Source organism: Bidens hawaiensis, unplaced genomic scaffold, assembly GCF_021521415.1.
Source record: "Bidens hawaiensis isolate Kalapana, Puna unplaced genomic scaffold, B.hawaiensis_p1.1 tig00001597_1, whole genome shotgun sequence".
Lineage (NCBI taxonomy): Eukaryota > Viridiplantae > Streptophyta > Magnoliopsida > Asterales > Asteraceae > Bidens > Bidens hawaiensis.
Window position 1 is genome coordinate 2620108 of NW_027491092.1, and position 22393 is coordinate 2642500.

Genomic DNA, 22393 nt, shown 5'->3' on the forward strand with positions numbered 1-22393 from the left:
TGGATGAAACATATTTGTATTATATCAATAAACAAAAAAATAAACCATAACCCTAGCTTCTGTCCGATAGGCGTAAGACCAGCCCCTCCCCCCTTCATTGCTTCGACTTTTTGATCAATTCCAAGCTCCTATAAGTAGTTCAAGGTATGTACTACAATCCCTAACACTCTTTTCGTTCACCCCTAATCGTTTTGATGCTCAATTTTGCCGATACTTTTTGTTGGACAGATTTCGGCCAAGGTGTAATTGACCCACTTCCCGTGGATAAAAATTAGAGTTTCTGGTGTAGAAAGATTCCCAGGTATGGCATTTACATCATATTAAAATTTCATGGCCATTGGAGGTGTTTAGGTCAGTCAATTGATTTTAGTTCGAAAACTAGGGTTTATCGGGTGTAGAATTGTCAATTGTTTAGTTTGATGTGTTAATCGATTGAATGAACAACCCAAGGTGTAATTGACCCACTTCCCGAATCATTTTGCATGGCCCTAGGGGAGTCTAAGGGCTGTGGGAAAATTATTTTTTTGATACTCGGGGCTGTTCTGGTTGGTGATTGGTCAATCGAGTCGGCGGTGCGCAAATTTTCGTTTAAATGTTAAATTGAGAGTTGTAAAAAGGAACCGTCAACCCTATCAACTCGGGTGACATAATTATGATGTATGAAAAGGTTAAAATGGGAATTTGGTCCATTGGGCTGATTTGTTTAACAATTGGTTTTAAGAATTATTACGCGCGTATTCTACTCGATTTGATTACAGGCGGGTGAGTTGTGCATCATGGTTAGCCCTGACCATAATCGTAGGGTGGATTTGGTTAATTGAAAGGTTTTAGGGGCTGAGGTAAAGTAATTGGGTATGGGTTGGGCCTCGGGCCAAGTTGTTGGGCCTTGGGACAAAGTGTTGGGCTTGAACGGCCCATTAGGCAAGTGTGTTCTTACGGTCCAGTTTAGTGACGCGTTGCGTGCAATTTACAGGCCCTTGCTTGTGAGTGAGTACTTAGGGAGTCCTTAGCTCGTTGCCGATGTTTGGTTGACCTCAGGTGAGTTCTTGATGCCCCGTTTAACTCTTTTTAAGTTTTGGGCTAGCATGCACACCTAAGCGATTTTGCTTGATGAAATGTTTTAAACGATTTTACATAGGCTTGAAAGTATTGGTAGGCCTTGGAATGTTAAAGAATGTGTGTATGTATATATATATTATAGAATGGCCAATATTTGGCGAATGTTGTAGTCGTCTCGACTACTGAATGTTGCATATGCCTACTTTGTGTTTGCATGCGTTGAATGTTACGTGTTTGGGTTGTACGTTTGCTCGACCCTGAATGTTAATATTGAATGTTATATATATATATATATATATATATATATATATATATATATATTTATATATATAGGAATGTACGTATAGAGATGTTCATACGTAACGATGATTTTTTATTAAATGTGATGACTTAACTGATGTAATTTCTTTTACAGTTTTAAAACCGTTGGAATGATTATTAAGACTTTTGTTAATTATTTAAAACTTGAACTCACTCAGCTTAAGCTGAGATAGTGTGCATGTTAGTGTGAGTTTCAGGTTAAGAAAAGGATTCCTTATCGCTTGGACGTGCACGAAGCTACTTGGACGGAGAAGGGCATACAGGATTTGAAGACTTTATTATTAAACATTTCCTTTTAAAAATTTTTAATAAAGATAATTTAGTTGGTTTTTGGGCAAAGTTCCCGGGTTTTGGGAACTTATTATATTATTTACGTTTTCCGCCGAATTATACTATGTGATGCTTATTTTAATGAAAAGAATTGTTTTCAAATTTAATTATTATTTTTACGGGTGTTTTGAATGAATACCAACTGTCGGGTTCCCAGGGTTCAGAGCCTTACAAGTTGGTATCAGAGCCATGGTTCGAGGGATCCGAGCATCCCCGAATTCTTGGACTCGAACTGTAAGAAAAGAGACCAGTATGCCCACCGCGAGTAGCTGCACGCCAAGAGGTAACTTTTAATCATTAAGTCATGGTTAATACTCAAGCTGCTAAGAGAGGTGGTCCTAGTGTTCGCGGCCATGGTCGTAAGCCACGTGTCGAAGCCGAGAGAGAGATTCCTACTCCCCAGCGGGAGGGGACCCCGATTCGTGAGGAGGGGGATAACCCCGCTTTAGATTCTGCTATGCACGTGGCTATCGCAGACGAGGTTTACCAGGTGCTCCATAGCGCCATTCCCGAGATCGTTGCTGAGGCCGTTAGGGCCATGGAAGAGTCATTGGTTGGCAAAGGTTCGGATAAAGGGAAGAAGGGTAAGGAGACACTGGTCGAGGAAGAGGAGGAGGTGTATGTACCGAGTGGGGATGAGGACGAGGTTCGGACTATTAGTGTATCTACTCGAGGTTGTTCGTATGGGGACTTTAAAAAGTGTGACCCTCCTTCTTTCGATGGTACTAAAGATGCTTTGGCAGCTCATCAGTGGGTGAGAGAGATGGAGGCTGTTCTGAGGGTTAGTAAGTGCAAGGGAGACGACATGGTCACTTATGCTACCGCCTCGTTTCGTTCCGAGGCATTATGTTGGTGGGATAATCCGGTGCAGGCTATGGGTGATCGATCGATTAGGAGGATGACATGGGATGGATTGAAGAAGTTGGTTCTCGATCAGTTCTGTCCTCTGCACGAATTGGATAAAATTGAACAGGAATTCTTGACCTTGGAGGCGGGCAGTATGACACATCGGGATTACACCACAAAGTTCAACAAGATGGCTCGCTTATGTCCCGATCTGGTTACCCCTGAGGCAAAAAGGATTAAGAAGTATGTGAAGGGCCTTCCGGTGGATATTCGTAGGGGTGTGGTGACCACTGACATGAACTCCTTTCACCCGGTGGTTACCTTGGCAGGTACATTATATGATCAGAGGAAGAAGTTACCGCCGACCGAGGCTAGGAAGACTTGGAACACTAATTCGTATGGTAAGCGGCCTGGGGGAAACAGTTTTAGTTCGTCTGGGAAAAGGGTGAAGACTAAAACTTTTGATTTTAGGAGGGATGCGGCATTCAGTAATTGCAAGAATTGCGGAAAACTACACAAGGGGGAGTGTAAGAGTGGGTCCGGCACCTGTTTTCGTTGCGATAAGGTTGGGCACCCCCATTACGAGTGTCCGACTCTGACTTGTTTCCGCGGTAAGGGTTCCGGTCACTTGTCATCAAGTTGTCCTACCAGTAAGGTGGGGGGATCTGGTCAGGGGAAGGGCCTTCAACATCTCCAAGAAGGAGGCGAAAGATGATGCAGATGTCGTTTCAGGTAATTTTCCTTATTTAGCTTTCATTCCACCGTTATAATTTCTTATTCCTTGAAATCGTATGTGTTGACCGTGTAGCTAAGCAGTAGTATAATATCGTCCCAGGTACTTTTCTACTTGATGAGTTACAGGCGTCAGTTTTATTTGATTCGGGCGTCAGTAGAAGTTTTGTGTTTACCGCTTTCGGTTCCACGTTGAATAAATCACCCGAGCGCGTAGTCAATGTGTTTGAGGTTGAGGTCGCCGTAGGAAAATCCGTGTCCGTGTCTAGGACTATTCAGGGTTGTTCCATCAAGTTGTCCATGTATAGATTTCCGGTGCGGTTGTATTTGATGCCGCTTGGCTGTTTCGATGTGGTGCTCAGGATGGATTGGCTCGCGAGTGTTGATGCTCAAATCCTTTGTGGTTAGAAACTTGTTCGTCTGAGAGCCCCGGATAGGACCCAAATCACCGTCTTCGGTGATCGGAATGTTGCGACGCCACATATAATATCCATGCTTAAAGCGGGAAAGTTGATGCAGCGGGGGTGCAGGGCGTATCTGGCGTATGCTATAAACGTAAATACCGAGGTGGCTACCTTCAGTGATGTTCCTGTTTTTCAGGATTTCCCGGATGTATTTCCAGATGATTTGTCAGATGTGCCACTGGATCGCGAGATCGAGTTCCATATAGACCTTGTGCCCGGTCGCCAAACCCGCCTAGCGCCGAATGAAATGAGGGAACCTATGGCTTAGTTGGAAGACTTGCTTGATAAGGGCTTCATTCGACCGAGCATCTCGCCTTGGGGTGCCCCGGTCTTATTTGTTAAGAAGAAGGACGGTAGCATGCGAATGTGCATTGACTACCGTGAGTTGAATAAGCTCACTGTTAAAAATCGGTACCAGCTCCCGAGGATCGACGACTTATTTGATCAGCTCCAAGAAGCTAGTTGGTTCTCGAAGATCGACCTTAGGTCTGGGTATCATTAGTTGAAGATTCGGGAGGAAGATATTCCTAAGACTGCCTTCCGCACTCGTTATGGACATTATGAGTATCTTGTGATGTCTTTCTGTTTGACCAACGCACCGGCTGTGTTCATGGATCTTATGAACCGGGTGTGTAGACCGATGCTCGATCGTTCGGTTACTGTGTTCATCGACGACATTCTTGTGTACTCTAAAAGTGATTCCGATCACGCCGGTCATCTCGTGGAAGTGTTGGAGGCTCTGCGGAAGAACAAACTGTATGCGAAATTTTCTAAGTGTTCCTTCTAGTTGCGTGAGGTTCAATTCTTGGGTCATGTTATTAACCCGAGTGGTATTCTGGTTGACCCTGCAAAGGTGGAAGCCGCGAATGAATGGGAGTCTCCTAAGTCTCCATTTGAAATCCGTAGTTTTCTAGGTTTGGCGGGGTATTACCGCCGCTTTATTCCCGACTTTTCGAAAATTGCTTCTTCGCTGACATGGTTGACTAAGAAGAGTGTTAAGTTCGTTTGGGGTACTGAGCAGGAGGAGGCTTTTCTCGAGTTGAAGAACAGGTTGACGCATGAACAGATTTTAGCTTTACCTGATGGCACCGATGATTTGATAGTGTATTCTGATGCCTCTTATCAGGGGCTTGGGTGTGTTTTGATGCAGCGAGGTCGAGTCATCGCTTATGCCTCACAGCAGTTGAAGCCTCACGAGGCAAATTATCCTACTCATGATTTGGAGCTTGCGGCCGTTGTGTTTGCGCTTAAGTTGTGGCAGCATTATTTGTACGGGTGTTCCTTGCGTTATCTATACCGATCATAAGAGTTTAAAGTATTTTTTCGAACAAAAGGAACTGAATATGCGCCAGCGTCGATGGCTGAAGTTGATTAAGGATTATGATTTGGAGATTATGTACCATCCAGGTAAGGCTAACGTGGTGGCCGACGCGTTGAGCCGGAAGGAGAGACCGAAGCCGATTCGTGTAAAATCTTACCAGCTTATCCTTAAACCCGATATTTTGAAGCAAATAGCCAGCGTTTAGAATGAGGCTTTGCAGGTGGAATGGATTATGTCAGAATGTGTTTGGGGTCAGGAGAAATCATTGGAAGACGTCGGTGACGGGGTGAAGTATAAGGATGGTCGTTTATGGGTACCGAAGTATGGGGGATTCAGAGATAAAATTTTGGATGAGGCACACAAGTCGCGCTATTCTATTCACCCGGGCGCAACCAAGATGTACCAAGACTTGAAGAAAAATTATTGGTGGCCTGCGATGAAATTTGAGGTGGCTCAGTACGTGAGTAAGTGTTTGACGTGTCTACAAGTTAAGGCCGAGCATCAAAAGCCGTTCGGGAAGCTTCAACCTTTAGAAATACCTGAGTGGAAGTGGGAGCATCTTTGATGTGTGTCTAATAACCCTATAATAATGACCCTCATAACTAAGCTTTAAACATAAAACGAAAATCCTAAAACCACACACAACCGGCAAGTGTACCGATCACAAGTAGTATAGACCGAGGAAGTCCGAGTATCGAACACGTGGACACGTAAGAACGCTAAAGATCACTAACCCTAGACAAGACCTACCTTAAAATAATATTATATTGATTTTTTGATTTCTTTTAACTACTTAACTGGACTAACTTAACTGACTGACAAAACTTACCAACAATAGAAAACTTAACGGAAAACTAACTGAGTTGACTTCGGATGGAGAAAAACGTTTACCTAGGTCTGAATCAAATTGTAGGCCTAACAAGCTAATGGATTGAATGAAATATAGACACCGGTCCCTAAAGATGACACGACTAAGGATCGCTCGGGCTCACTGGATTACCTCTCGGTCTCACACAACAAACCCTAACTACTCAAAATCGCCTAAAACGATCAAACCGGGAAACAATTGCTAACGTGTTCTAATGCTAGATCACCTCTCGGTCTCACCAACACTCGACCCTAATGGCAATGAATACTACACAACCAAGGATAGAGGAACAATTCAACTTCAACTAAAACAAATCAACTAGTCATTCAAAACACCTAAACCTGACAAGAAACGAACTCGCTCTCGCGCAATCCTTATTCTAGCATGCAAAGGTAATGAGACGACCCTACTTCTTATCACCTCTCGGTATCAAAGAAGGTTTCTAACCGCTGTACTTTAATCAAATAATCACGCAACAAAACCCTACGGTTGTTCCTACCGCAAACAAACCCTAAACACAAAGTCTAGAATCAAACAATGCACCGATCAATCAATACAAAACTAATCAATCAACACACGGGTTTATGCAATGAATCACCAAAATTTCCAGCCCTTAAACACAACCTATTTCATGTCTAAATCAAACTTTACAATAACAATTCAAGTTCAACAGTCCATAAAACCTATCAAACACTAACAATAATCATCCTTCGTAGGTAGAACTAGCAAGATTAGCCTCTCATATTATTTGGACAGCCATGAAAAATTAATAAACACATCATTAAACCCATACCAAACATCTTAACAATCATCCAACAATCAATAACAATCATAAACAAGTCAATCTCTAACACAATTGCAAAACTATGTAGTCAATTGAACAAGTAAAATAATATGATGAACAATGTAAAAGATGGAAGGATATTGAGTGATTTCAGGCTGCTCCTTGGCTGTAAAATTGATGGTGAATGATCCCGAGACTTGTCCTTGCCTTCTTCTTCCTTCCCTAGCCGCCACAACTTCCAAACCCTAGCCGAAAAAAGATTTTCCTTTGATTCCTTCCCTGCTGTGATTTCCGATCGGCCAAAGGCTGCTAGGTTAGGGTTTCTTTATTTTTTTATGTTATAATATAATATGGTCTTGGGCCTCCATGATGCATACGGGTCGGGCCTTGAGCTTTGTCATGAACTTGTATGCATAAAAATGCTCGTAGAATGCTCGAAAAGCTCGGTTTTTCTTCTTTCTTTTACCCAAAACCTACAAGATTAATAAATGTACGTAAAACCTATCTAAAACGAGTTAAAACATATAAAATATAATATAAAACGTAGATAAAACGTGCGGAAAATACGTGTGTTTTACAAAACATCAATCTTACTATGGATTTTGTGACTAAATTGCCTCGTACTCCTAAGGGTAGTTATGACACCATTTGGGTAATTGTCGATAGATTGACCAACATCACTCATTTCTTTCCGATCCGAGAGATTTTTAATTCCGAGCAGTTGGCCGATGTGTTTATTCGTGAGATCGTTTCTAGGCACGGGGTGCCGGTGTCCATTGTTTCGGATAGGGATACGCGTTTTACCTCCAGGTTTTGGAAAAAGTTTCACGAGGAGATGGGTACCAAACTCCTCATCAATACTGCCTATCACCCGCAGATGGATGGTCAATCCGAGAGGACCATTCAGACTCTTGAGGATATGTTGCGGGCCTGTGTAATCGATTTTGGTGGTAGTTGGGATCGTCACTTACCGTTAGTAGAGTTCTCGTATAATAACAGTTATCACGCCACGATTGGGATGCCACCGTTTGAGATGCTGTATGGTAGGAGGTGTAGGACGCCAGTCTGCTGGGGTTCCATTGGCCAGAAACAGTTGGGTAGTTTGGAGGTGGTCGAGGCGTCTACTGAAAAGCTCGATAAGATTAATGCTTTTATGAAGGCCGCTCAGGATCGTCAAAAGTCCTATGCGGACAAAAGGCGAAGGCCTATTTTGAATGAATACCAACTGTAGGGTTCCCGGGGTTCGGGGCCTTACATCTTCATCAATAGAGCATTACAGGGATTGAACTTAGCTGGAGACACCCTACGTTAGCAAGATCCGGACCTTTACAAAAGAATAAAGGGGGCAAGAAGTTTGTTCAATGAGAATGTGGAATGGGAGATACTTCCTTGGTTACTGGATGCCAATGTTGAAATTATTGAGGTACATCCTTCTCCTGAGCAAGATGAAGAAGATTCAGATGAAAGTGATAGTGATGAAGGGTCAGAGGATAGTGATGATGATAACAATGATGGAAATGATGGGGCAGGAAATGATATTGTGGTCGTTGAACCACAAGTAGAGCAACCACATTTGATTGATGAGCAAGTATATGAGGTGGCGGAACCGATTATTGAACCTACTGTTGAACAAATTGGTCATGAAGTAGTTGTAAATGACATTCTAGAGATGAATATGGAAGTGGGAAATGTTGAAGTAATTGTTGAACAAATTCTGAGAATAGAGCATAGAGTTAAAGAGCCTATTATAGCCAGCAGTGGAGGAGACAACGACAACATGGAAAACATCGACTTCTACCACCGAAGTTCGTTCTTTTTTTGGTTTGGCGGGATATTATCATCGTTTTATTCGTAATTTCTCAAAGATTGCGTTGCCCCTCACCGCTTTAACTCATAAGGGTAAACCTTACGAGTGGAGGTCATAGCAAGAAGAAGCATTTCAAATCCTTAAGGACATGCTTTGCAATACTCCGATTCTTGCTCTTCCCGAAGGTAGTGAAGAATTCATCATTTTCTGTGATGCTTCTAACCAAGGCCTAGGTTGTGTTCTCATGCAATGAGGCAAGGTTATCGCGTATGCTTTGAGACAACTCAAGGTTCACAAAAAGAATTATATGACACGTGATCTCAAGCTTGGTGCTGTTGTATTCGCCTTAAAGATTTGGAGGCACTATCTCTATGGTACCAAATGTGTAGTGTTTACCGACAATAAGAGTCTCCAACACATCTTTGATCAAAAGGAACTCAACCTGAGACAACGTCGTTGGGCCGAGTTGCTTAGCGACTATGATTGCGAGATTCGCTTCCATCCTAATAAAGCGAATGTGGTGGCCGACGCTCTTAGCCATAAGAAAGAAGTTAAATCTGTGCCGCCTACTTGTGTTCTTGTTCAAAATGATCTCGAAGAGCGTATACTTAACACCCAACATGAATCCCTCACCAAAGGCAATATGTATGACGAGATGTCGTGTGGTGCGGAATCTCAATTGGAATCTAATCCTAATGGTCTGCTTTATTTTTTTTAATCATTTGTGGATTCCCGATTGTGTTAATCTTCGCACACTTATAATGGACGAAGCTCAAAAATCACGATATGCTGTTCATCCTGGTACAGATAAAATGTACACTGATATTCGTTCCGTCTTTCGGTGGCCTGGAATGAAGAAAGACATTGCTCTATATGTTGTGAATGTCTCACGTGTTCTAAAGTTAAAGATGAGCATCATCGACCTTATGGTTTTCTCGAGCAACCTCCCGTTCCCGTATGGAAGTGGGAAGATATTGCTATGGATTTCATTATAAAGTTTCCTTCTACCTGAAAGCAACATGATAGTATTTGGGCAATCATTGATTGTTTCAAGAAATCTGCTCATTTTATTCCCATCAAGGAAACATATTCTATGGAACAATTGGCACGCATTTATGTTGAGAAGAATGTTTGTCATCATAGGACTCCTTTAACCATTATATCTGATAGAGATGGCCGTTTTACTTCTCGTTTTTGGAAGTCTCTTCAATCAGTCTTGGGAACTCGTTTGGATCTCAATACTGCCTATCATTCGCAATCTGGTGGTCAGTTTGAGTGTATGATTCAAACTATAGAAGATATGCTTCACTTATGTGTCCTCAATTTTGGGGGCAATTGGGATATTCATTTACCACTCATCGAGTTTTCGTATAACAATAGCTTTCACTCTAGCATTGGTATGGCACCTTTTGAATCCTTTTATGGCTGCAAATGTCATTCTCTAATTTGTTGGAACGAAGTTGGAGAATCTCAAATTATTGGTCCCGAGTTAGTTTAAGAAACAATTGATCTTATTGCTCAAATCCTTCAAAATTTACTCGCCGCTCATAGTTGTCAAAAGAGATATGCGGATAAGCGAAGGAAACCTTTTGAATTTAAAGTTGGTGATCGTGTTCTGCTAGAGGTATCTCCGTCAGAATTTTGTTGGTCCTTTTGAAATCCTTAATTGAATTGATACTGTTGCTTATAAGCCTAAACTGCCTTTTGAACTCTCAAATGTTCACCCAGTGTTTAACGTATCTAATTTGAAGAAATGTCTTGCGAGGGTAACCTTCAAATACCTCTTGGTGAAGTAAGTATTGATGAGAACATGCCTTTCATTGAAATACCCGTTGAGATTATGGACCACAAGGACAACGTCACTAAGCGTAGTCGTATACCATTGGTTAAAGTTCGTTACAAATCGAAGCAAGGCGCTGAGTTTACTTGGGAACGTGAAGATCAAATGAGAGAGAAATTTCCTCATCTCTTCGCTACAGTTAATTCTCTAATTTCAGGACGAAATTCCCAAAAGTAGGGATACTGTAACATTTCGGGCTTTTCCGTATTCATATATGTATTCGTTTTATCGGGTTACGAACATTATTCAGATCTTTATCATTAATAATATCAAGCATTTATAAGTATTTAAGATTTGTATTTTCATTTTATACCCTTTATACTTTCTAAGTGGTTTATTCCTTTTTTAAACTCTAAAATATTCAATATTTAACCATTTTTGATAGTACAAGGACCTATATTGCCAAAAACCAAACTTTTTCCCCTTGATGCCGGGAAGCCGCGGGGCCACAAAGGCCTAGGGCCACTGTGCGCCACCTCCAGACATCTACATAGACTCTATAGTTTGTTATGCTTTCCTAGTTCGTTTTTGGCACAAAATCGATGATTTTTGGACGATCGAGTGAATTAAGCCCCAAGAAAAGTAATATAGCCAAGGTACATGTCCATATTCATTACCCCTTGCTCAAGGATGAATTTTACTGCGTATAATATTGATTTAGTCATTTAAAACTTATTCGGTTTCTTAATCGAGTAAATTAACCAAAATTGGTTCGTTTTTGCAGATATTATATAAACAACACTTATATCATCTGCCACAAATTTCCCTAAACCCTAATTAAGCATTCCCACCCATCACTTGCTTCTGTCCTTCATCATCTTCTTCAGTTTGGCCATTTTTCTTGAAGAAACAAGCTTTATTGGTTGAATTCGCTATTATATTGACCTTTAACTTCACTTTTCGGTTGATTCATTCACTATCCGGGTAAGTTGTGATCTGTAAAATCATTCATACATATTCCCTGGTCAATAATCTTCAATCAATTTCTGAGATTGAAGGGTGTTAACTGGTCAAATTAATTAAAACCTATTCAAGGGTATAATAGTCAACCAGTTTGACTAATCGTTTTCTCATACTTCTGGTCAGAACAAACATTCGGTCCAGAAGACTTTTATTCTTGTAACATAATTTTAAGGCTACTGACCAAAACCCGACTTCCGACTTGCTGTTTGGATTCTAGTCAGTATCGACTCGTTTAAATGTTTAAATTAACATAACCGGAGTTCTAGGCATCCATTTTGAACGATTCCAATTGCAATGAGTAAGGTTTTACTCATATTTTCTTATCTCAAAGTTTCAGGTTCATTTGGTTTGTTTCGTTCGACGCGGTTAGCGGACGACTCGCTTATTTCTTAATCATTTATTATTGTTCTATATTCAGTTGCCTACGATTTAATGTGAGTTTTATCATTCCCCTATTTTACTGGATTTTCACAAGTTTGGGGACATATGCGTATTTATTCGTATTTAGTATTATATATATATCTCAAACTAGCAAACGTGTAATCGTGTGTGATTGATCAAATATACTTGCTACATGCTTATTTGTTTAATTTATCGCATTCGGAGAGGTCCATCATATTCTCATTATAGTATGATCATACAACTATCATGGTGGCCAACGCCCGCTCACATGGCAATGGTTTAATGACACCTTATTTGCTTAGGGTTTGGTTGTATTTCCCGCAATTTACTACATTTTGCTTATTTATTATATTATTATTATATCATAAAAAAACTGGTGATAACCTCACTCAACCTTGTGTTTTCTACGCATATGCAGGTTTTCGTTTTACTTGAAGCTTGAAGTGATGGACACCTAGAAAAGACCTTAGGTATATAATGAAGACAATTTATATTTAATTCTTGTTTGGGATTATTGTTATTTGTTTTGGAATATTTGTTATGTTTGGATATTGTATGAACTTTTTATGAAATAATTAACTTAATTGATGTTGTCATTTATATTTTATGATAGTACCTATGAGCTGTGAACAATCAGCTCACGCCCCGTCATTTCTGCCTTAGTTTGGGGTGTGACAATAAATGAGAATTGTCTTCAAGTAAAGTGTACTCGAGGTTCTTGGGTAATTCTTTGAGTTATAAACTAGGTGGATATTCGATAGAAGGTTTAGCTTTAGCTTCTAGATCTCTATCTACTTTTTTAAATGCCTTATGCGAGTTGCATTCTTCTTCTTCCTCTTCTTGACAAACAACTTGATCCTCTGAATTGATGGCATGCGCCTTCTCCTCAATCAGTTGTGTGTCACATGCTTCTTTTTCAGTTGTCTTTCATTAATGACAGCTTACTATTGATTGACGCATATTTAGGAAGTACACAGAATCATAGGTGTACTGCGGATGTTTCATTAATTTTCTTATGTCAAAAGTTACCTCCTCATCCTCTACCCTAACATCTATGAGTTCTCTAGGGGTAGTTAAGAATGGTCATCCAAGGATAAGGGGTACAGAGTTTCTTCATCCATGTCTAGAATTACGAACTCGACTGGAAAGACAAACATGTTTGCAACTCTTGGGGTATTTTATTGATCTATCGACTAACTGAATGCTCATATGGCTTGGATTAGGTTCTCCAAGTCTTAGCTTTGAGAAAACCATATAAGGCATTAAGTTGATGCTAGCTCATAGGTCGGTTAAGGCATTGCTGACAAGTAAATTTCCTATAAAGCAAGGGATAGTGAAACTTCCAGGGTCAGTTATTTTCTTTGGAAGCTTGTTCTGGAGAATGGCGGAGTATTATTCACTGTGTATTAAGTGTGTGATAATTCTTCAAGCTTCCTTTTCTTAGGCAGAACTTCCTTTAAAAACTTTGCATATTTTGGCATTTGGGAAATGGCTTCTATGAATGGAAGGTTAATATGCAATTGCTTAAAGAGTTCTAGGAATTTGCCATATTGTGCCTCCATCTTTTCCTTCTTTAGTCGGGCTGGATAAGGAATTGGTGGAACATATGGTTTCACAGGTTGTTTACAGGTTTAGTAGTAGTTGAGTTTGGTTGATCATTGGGTATGTCAAGAACCTCAGTCTCACCTTCATATTGGATAGGTGCGAGATGTGATTTTTTGTTCAGGGTTATGGCATTAGCTTGGGCATTTAGGTTAGTAACTGTGTTACTAAGGAGTCCTCTAGGCTGTCTTTCGGAAAGTAGCAGGGCTAATTGATCTATTTGGTTTTCGATGTTTTGCAAGGATGCCTTCTAGTTCCTTAGCTCTGCTTCATTCTTCAGGAATCGTTCTTCGGTTAATTTTTTTTGAAGCTTCAGTACTTGCTATGAGTTGCGTTAGAAGAGTCTCCACTGTAAATCCACTGTTTGGTTGTTGACTAGCATATGCACCTTGGTTTAGGTATGGAGGTTTTGGTTGAGAGGGTTGGTTTTGATTGAAAGGTTATTTATCAAAGCCAGGTGAAGGTTGATTGTTGGCTCTATTTCTCTAGTTGAAGTTAGGATGGTTTCTTCAACCAAGGTTGTAAGTGTTTCCGTACATGTTATTCTGTCGGCCTATAGAATCACATTCTTCGATGGTCATACTTTAGCAGTATTTAACCTTGTGATCTCCCCCACGCGCGATCGTACTTTACCTTTTCTTTGACCAACTCAGACTGAAGCTGTTCAAATTTCTTCAAGAGGGCCTCGAATTGTGAAGAGATAAAGGTACTATTGTCGGCATGGTGTATGTCTTTGTTTGATGGGATTGATCAAGGTGGGTTAAAGGCAAAGCTTTTCTTGGCAGCCTTCTATAAAATCTCGAATGCCTCATTTGTAGATTTGGTTCTAAGATCTCCACTAGTGATCTGACCAATTTTTTGTTTGTTCTGGCTAGTTTGAGCGTCGAAGAAAAATTTTCACTTAAAGCCACTTGTTCAATCCATGGTGTGGACATCGCCGAATAAGGCTCTTATATCTTTTGCATGCTGCGTGTAGTGACTCGTCCTCATCTGTCTGGAATCCAGTGATGCTGGCATGATACTTGATACTTTTTTCTGGTGGAAAGTATTTTAGAAGGAATTTCTCTACCATCAGATTCCAAGTGGTGATGGTTCTGGATGGTAGGGATACAAGCCATTCAAAGGCGTGGCCTCGGAGCGAAAATGGGAATAGTCTAAGTCTACCTTAATCATCGGAGCAATATTGGATTTTGAAAGTGTCACACCCCGAATAGCACAATGCGGAAGCGTAAAACGGGAATGCAACAGACACCTCTGGTATCAACACATTGTTTATAAAGAAACATCACAAACTAATTTACAATATATTACAATTCATTATTCTATCATTGTTTTACAGTCTAGGCGATACAAACAAAGCTAGTTCATTAACTATACGATCTTACTACTAGCATCCTTGCTTCTATTCACATAGCATCAACCACACCTTTGGGCAAGTAACAGATCACCAAATCATTCCAATTTAGGTACACCTGAAAAGCAGTTTAAAACAGGTCAACTACTAGAGTTGGTGAGTTTCACGAGTTTCGAGAAAACAGTAATGAGTATTCACAAGTTAACACTTGTAATCATGAAATAAGTATGTATGTAAATGATGTAATTATGCTAAGCTACAGTGAAGCCTTGACTGTATGTGCTACGTGCATCCATTTCCCATGCTCAATCAACCACTGTGGCCCCTTTCCGCCCACAACATGCCCCAAGTAGCTATTTCTAACACTACATAGCGTGTTGTATAATTATGGTCATGTGCAAACGGGGTAAAGTCTCAGCAATACATGCTGGCTCCGTTTGGGTTTGTCAAACCAATAGTACTATTCACAAGCCACCGGCTCGAAGTTAATCACTGTGTTAGTGGGGACTTTCGTGTGTTAGCACTTAGATAATTCACATCAATACATGTTTCGGGTATGTATATGTAATCAAACATGCTTTTCACCCCAAAAGTTCGTAAAACTGTTTAAAGAGTGGGGTCATGAAACTCATGGTTTAGTAGATAATCAGTACTGTATCAGCTTGTGGTTTGTTCGGTCCGCTATCAGTAGTTCCTATAATCAATATTATAATAATATTAATATTTTAATATTATTATAATCTCAATACTAAACTGGGCTGTATAACTAATCTGGGTGTAGCTGGAACGCCCAGAAAGTGGCAATAGGCTTAGTTGTGATGTTGTTCAATGTCTAATACTTAAAACCGAACTTGGCTTAGATTCCCGTTTTCCCAGCTGGGCCAAGTTGTTCGTTTACGCGTTCAGAAAACAGTTATGGGAAAATAAGCTTGGGTAAATGTATTGGTTAACAAAATGATTAAGTTATAAAGAAGGATCACATACTGGGGTCCTGGATTAGCCACGGGGCCCGTTTCCGTTTATTCAGTTTGATTTAAGAAGAGACGCGCACAATCCACCCGAATTGTTCAGGTTTCTCATAGAAAAGTTTGTTTTTACTTAATTAGTCCAAAAATATGATTTTTGATCACTCTTGGTGTTTTGATATTCCCGTAGGTTCGTTAGTCGCGAACTTGGCGGTTTTTATAAAAACTGAATTTGTTTAATATTCAAATTAGCATAATTTATTAACCGTTAATCATTAAATTATGAAAATTTAGCCACTTATCAATTAAAATATGCATATTTTTATAAAAATATTTCTGGAATTTATTTACTGATTTATTAATTTATAAAAATTCATTTTATCAGCTATATTTCGCCTGAAAACCGTTCGTTTACCCCAAAAAATTTCCAAAAATTCCACAAAAATTCCTGAATACTCAAATCATGTCCCAAAACAACCTATATCAATTCCAGAATGTAAAAAGCTCGTGCGATATTCTTTTCGACCCAAATTCGGCTATAAAAATTCACACGAACGCATATACCCAAAACACCTTTAGACTTCTCTAAATGATCCCAAAATTCATATATGATTAAAATTCATCAAATCTGAGTTCCCATAAAAATTTCATAATTTTTGAAGTATTGTAGCTATTTTTCCCAAATAAACGTCCCAATTCGGTATTAAATTCGCCAAATATTCTCGGATGGTCGAAAAATTACCAAATTTAAACAGGGACTCAATAAACTGGTCCCTGATGTCCCTGAAAAATTTCAAGGCCTAATAATATGCACATCACAACCTTAACCTAAATAGCCCGTAAGCGAGTGTTTCGGCATTACCTTAGCGATTTTGGTTCGATTTCGCCCTTCTAATCAAGTTTTCAGGTTCTTGTGCTTCTATGCAAGCTAGATACAAGTCCTATATCACAAACCAAGCAGGTTTCATCAATATAACAGCCCTTTAACTTAGGGTTTCGGTTGTGCACAAAAACGAACTTTTGAACCGTAAAAACGCCGTTTAAACCCTTTAATCCGTGTTTATGGCCAAAAAAGATCATGATTCTGATTTGAAACTAGATTTAACATCAAAGTATGTTTTTGAATGTTTTTTGAGAGTTTTACATGGTTAACTATGATTTTTAACAATCAAGACATGTTTATATGTTGTTAAACGAGTTTAAACGAATCAAAAATCGATAAATCATAAGGTTTTTACCTAGTTTTCTTGCTGGTTTTGGCTGTAGAACAAGGATTCCAGAAGTTGTTTGTGGAAATATGTGTGAAAATATCAAAAAACTAGTTTATATGTGAAAGGAAAAAAAAAAAGGGTGGGGTGGCTGCTACAACTGGAAGTCCATGGGCCCATTTTGGCCCAAGTTTCTGATTTCTCAAGCCCAAATACAAAAATCCCGGTCCAAATTTAGTTTGGGTTCGGTTTTTGGCGCGAAAAACTTATCGGGTGCGTTAAACAGTGCGAAAACGTGTGTTTTTCAGCTAGTTTTCTGTAAAATTATAAAAACATACTATATGTTTGTAAAAATCAAAAATATTTTCACGGATCACTTAAAACATTTCAAATAAGTGTTTGGTAAGTCTTTTTCGGCTTAACGGATGATACCATGCTTGGTTTGTAACTATCTTTCGTGTTTAAATCTATAGCGGGTAGTTAAACGAGCATGTTTTCGTTTAACTTGTTTGCTATCAAACTAAGGCCATATTTCTAATATTTTAGCTTGTATAGATCGTATATCACTTATAGATGGCCCTCCGAGATTTCTGGGTCATAACCCGACCCTTTCGGTTAATCGTTCGTTTGTTACACAAAAGGCGTTTATTTGCTTAATCGATAAATACGTCCTGAGGTGTATCTTGTTTTGGCTCAAATGTCACAGAACGTTCCACAAATTCTAAGGAATGAGGAACTATGAGACAAAGGATCTTCATCGAGAAGTCCATGAAATTAGATTGAGTTTTCAATCATATGAATGATGCTAGATTTGTTTCGAAGTATGCAAGAATTTCCGATGGTGCAATGCTATTGCCATAGCCGTCGAGTATCGGATAGCTATATTGGTTCATGTTTAGCTCGTTGTCTAGTGCCGCCATTATAAGATACTCTTGATTTTCCACGGTTGTTGTATCTCCTTCCGGTTCGTCCTTAACTCCTTTGATTGCTTTTCGTGCTCGGGTGCATGCTGTTCAATGAAAGTGGTGAAACGAGTTCAGGAATAGATGTAGAGGACATACACTACTTTGTAATGTAATAGTATCTAATGGCCACTAAAACTAAGCTAAGGTAAGCAATTTATAAAACTAGAAAGATATATATAAAAATAAAGAAGACAGAAAAATATTTTTTGTTGTTTTTGATAAGTTTTTAAATATATACAATATAAACAACGACTTTATAAATACTTGGTTTGCTTGTAAAAATTCACCATGTGTCCTCGGCAATGGTGCCAAAAACATGATGTGCTGCATGGCAGTATGAAAAGTTGTTAGTTTTTCAAAAGGTTTGGTTAACATAATATCAAGTTTTAAATTTATAAAAAAGGTTTTTATCTTAACTAAACCACACACAAATAGACAAGTGTACCTATTGTATATGTAGTATAGTATAGGTAAGAACCAAGTAACGATCCACGGACACACTTGTTTGATTTTTACTACTAAATCATTATATTTATTTTAACCGAAAGTATACATCATAATAGTTTTGATTTAACAAGTAAATTTAAGAGAAATTTGAAAGCCTAAATTTAAAGCAATATTTTAGGGTTTCTATATTTTATATAGATGATCAAGGATATAAGTGTACCATCTTGGTCAAAACTTCCCTTGACTTAGTTTAACAATTAATTGTTAAACATGTGAAATAACCTTACTTTGGTAATTAAATTTGGGAATAGCACCTTATTCCTAAGTTATGTTATTCCATAATAATTAAAGGAAAAGATATGCATAACTTCATGATCTACAATAAAACATCATTTTATGTAAGCAAGTGTTTATATTAAGTGTGTATAAGATAGCGTACTTTGAAGATGAGACAATCCCTTAAATTACTAAGTGAATTGTCCTTGATATATTAGTAAGAAATAATCTTTTTATTATACTTAGTATACCAATTAAGATTAGTTAAGTTGTAAAGGTTCAACCTTGAATTAACAAGTTTTAACCCACACAACTCTTGAAAATTTCTAGAACTCATGTAATAACCAACCAAGAGTTGTTTTAAACATGTTATGTTGCGTACTTACTAGACAAGCAATCAACCAATTTTAGTGGATTAATGTCAGCAATACGTTTTCACAACATTGCCAACATTCCCATTTTAAAAATGATCAATTATTGCTAATACATCATTTGGTCCATGTTTGTATTAGGATTTTTATGTTTTTTTTATCAACCAAACCCTTACAAGAATAGCAGTTTCCCGGCTTATCATCAAGCTCGATACTTGGTGTCTCTTTTAATGTTTGATATCCAATGCATCACTAGAGTTCTAGTTCCCTGGCTTATCATCAAGCTCAGCACTTGGTGTATCTTTTCAGAGTATTTCTACATTCCTCAATCAAGTGAAATTGCAGCATAACCCTTATTTCATGTTTAACCAATATTATTAAACTTAATCAAGATTCTTTATAAGCAAAGATGATATTATGAAAGTTTATCCAATATTAAGTATAATGTTATACATCAAAGTAATTGATACAAACATGACCAAGTTAAAGCAATCTAACCAATTTGGATAACTAGTCTTTGATGCTAATGACTTCTTCCAAGAGATAAATCTCCTTGATATTCAAAAGGTGGATGGTTGGGATGATTCCCCTATTAATGGTAGTGAAAGTAATTGGGTGGAGTGTATTAAGTGTTCCTCCAAGTCCATTGAATGTGGTGGATAAGCATTCAATTTATAGGCTGATCAAAGCTCTCAATACGGCCCGTGTTGACCTAGGCACAACCATGTTGATCCTTTTGTCAGATTGTATTAAATGCTTGTTGTTAGAAAGTACAGTAGGAGAGAGAACACGGCCCATGTTGAGAGTCAACATGACCGTGGTGAGCCTCGAAGCTTCTATTTTGTATTTTCCTCTTGTATTGTCAACAAGGGGCGTGTTGATGTCAACGTGGCCCGTGTTGAGCTTAAGAATCTTCTATTTTGTCTTTTCCTCTTATACTTCCAACATAGGGTGTGTTGGTGTTAACATGGGCCATGTTGTGACTATAGAATTTTCTTTTTTCCTCGTATGCTTGTAACATGGCCATGCCTTGCTTCATCACGGGGTGTGTTGACTTGGTTTTCATAGTTTTTCTTCGTTTATAAGCTCATTTTAATCTTTAGGACTATATTTACCTAGAGATAGAAATTATATACATTAGCGATTATTTATTTTAATATTATTGCAGACGTTATACCTATTTGAAGATATTTTAGTGCTGAAAAGATAATTTTATATACATCAATTTTCTTCTTGAAGTACTTTACGAATATGAGTAGAATTCCCATCGGCTGTTTCTGTTGTGCGGACTTGATTAAGTTTGGTTAATGTTTGATTTCACATGTGGCAAAAATTCATGTTTATGAAACTTTGATTTACTCTGGAATCAAACAATACTTTAGCCTAAACGTCATTAAGAAGAAACGTACCCACAATGACGTCCAGAATCATTGCTGCTTCTTACGTAGTAAGCTGAAAAGCTTGCGCATTCTTGTTAGATCCATCTGCATTCTTTGTCTTTTTGTCAGGCACCATTGTCAGCTTTGGGAATTCTGGATGGATGTGGCCAGATTCTCCACAGTTGTAGCAAACACAGGGTTCTTTTTTTCTGCATTCTTTTATTCGTATGACTAGCCATCTTGCGATAACTGAAGTACCTAGTTTTCTTAAAACCGCATCTCCCTGAATGCCTTTTTCTGCAAGTTTTACAGAAAGGCTGTACGTAGGACTAACCAACTCCTTTTTTCTTATTATCCGAACGAAGCAATCGGGTAATTTTCTGGACTAGGTACTTCTTTTTGTTCTCTTCTTGTGTTCAGATTAATCCTTCTGTTATGGAATTGGCTAGCTCAATAGTTTCCTCAATAGTCTGAGGACTAGACGACTTTACCAGATCACATATTTCACTTACTAATCCCCAAATATAGTGAGAAATTAGTATTGATTCTGGCGAAGCCAAAGCTGGTACCATTCTTACATATTTGAAGATTTTTTTCGTATACTCACGAAAATTCACACCTTCCATCTTGTGATTTGAGAATATAGTAGCAATCTTTTCTCTTTCATGGGGAGGACAAAATTTCCTTTCTACTATTTCTTTGAATTCCTTCCGGGTTATAGTATAAACTATGTCACTTCCCTTCGCCTGGAGGACTGTGTTCCGCCAATCTAATGCTTCATTACGGAAGAGGATAGAAGCATACAGTAATTTATCTTCTTTAGCACATTTACTGATTCTTATAGCAGTTTCTATCTTTTCTAATAAGTGTAGTGCTGAAATAGTTCCTCCATTGCCAGCAAATTCGGTCGACTTACAGGCCAAGAAATCCTTGTAAGTACAACTGTTAGTTTTTGTCTTTGGCTTTTTGGGTAATGGAATTTTATTTCTATCTCCTCTATTAACACTGCAACTAGCCTCAGCGTCAAGCTTTCGTTTTTTACTCTCGGTCTTATCCCTAATTACAGTTACGGATTACCTAATATCTTTAGCATTTAAAGGGATAGCAATTTTCTGAGTTATGATATTTTCAATAACATTCATATTCAGAAAATTTTCTTGATTGGAGTTTTCATTGTTGTAATCATTTTCATGACTGTTTTGGTTAGAAGGAACTTCATTCGACATCTGAATTGCAAACAAGAAGGAAATGCTAATATAGAAATTAAATTGTAAAGTAGGCAAGATATTACCAACACATAGTCACATAATATGTCGAAATTGTTGATCATTGCAACATTTAGTCTTTATATATATATATATATATATATATATATATATATATATATATATATACAGGATCAGGATCATGTGAGAATTTTATGGGAATTGAGAACTGTGAGAACCATTTTAGACCACAAAAAAACCCATAAATAAAAAAAAACATAAAACAAAATGACTAAAAAAACCAAAGGTTTTATTTATCATCCCGGTTTCTAAAAAAGAAAAAAAAAACGTAAAAAGAAAATTCTCGGTTTAGCAAAATTATACATATATCTATAATATATACATATATGTACACACATGTTTTTTTCATATACACATATGTAAAATTTAAGGTAAATGATAATATACATATGTGTACATTACGTAACTAGAGATTAAATGAAAGTATACATATGTGTATAGGTATAATACGAATTAAAAAGAAAAAAATTCGTTTTTTTTAATGAAACCGGAATGAAATATAAGAATTTTGGTTTTTTTACTTTTTTAAAATTTTCGTTTATTTTTGTTTTATAACTTTTTAAAGGTTTTTTTAGTAGTCCAAAATGGTTCTCAAAGTTCTCAATCTACCAATGGTTCTCTTAGGATCCTTACTCTATATATACACACACACACATATATATATATATATAGAGAGAGAGGCAAAGTATAGAATGAAAACCCATTTGAGTTGTGAAAACCCTATGTAACATCATTTGTTTTTGTTACATGTAATATATGTTGTTGGTACATGTTTTGTACGTCTCGGTCTTTATTAGTTTATT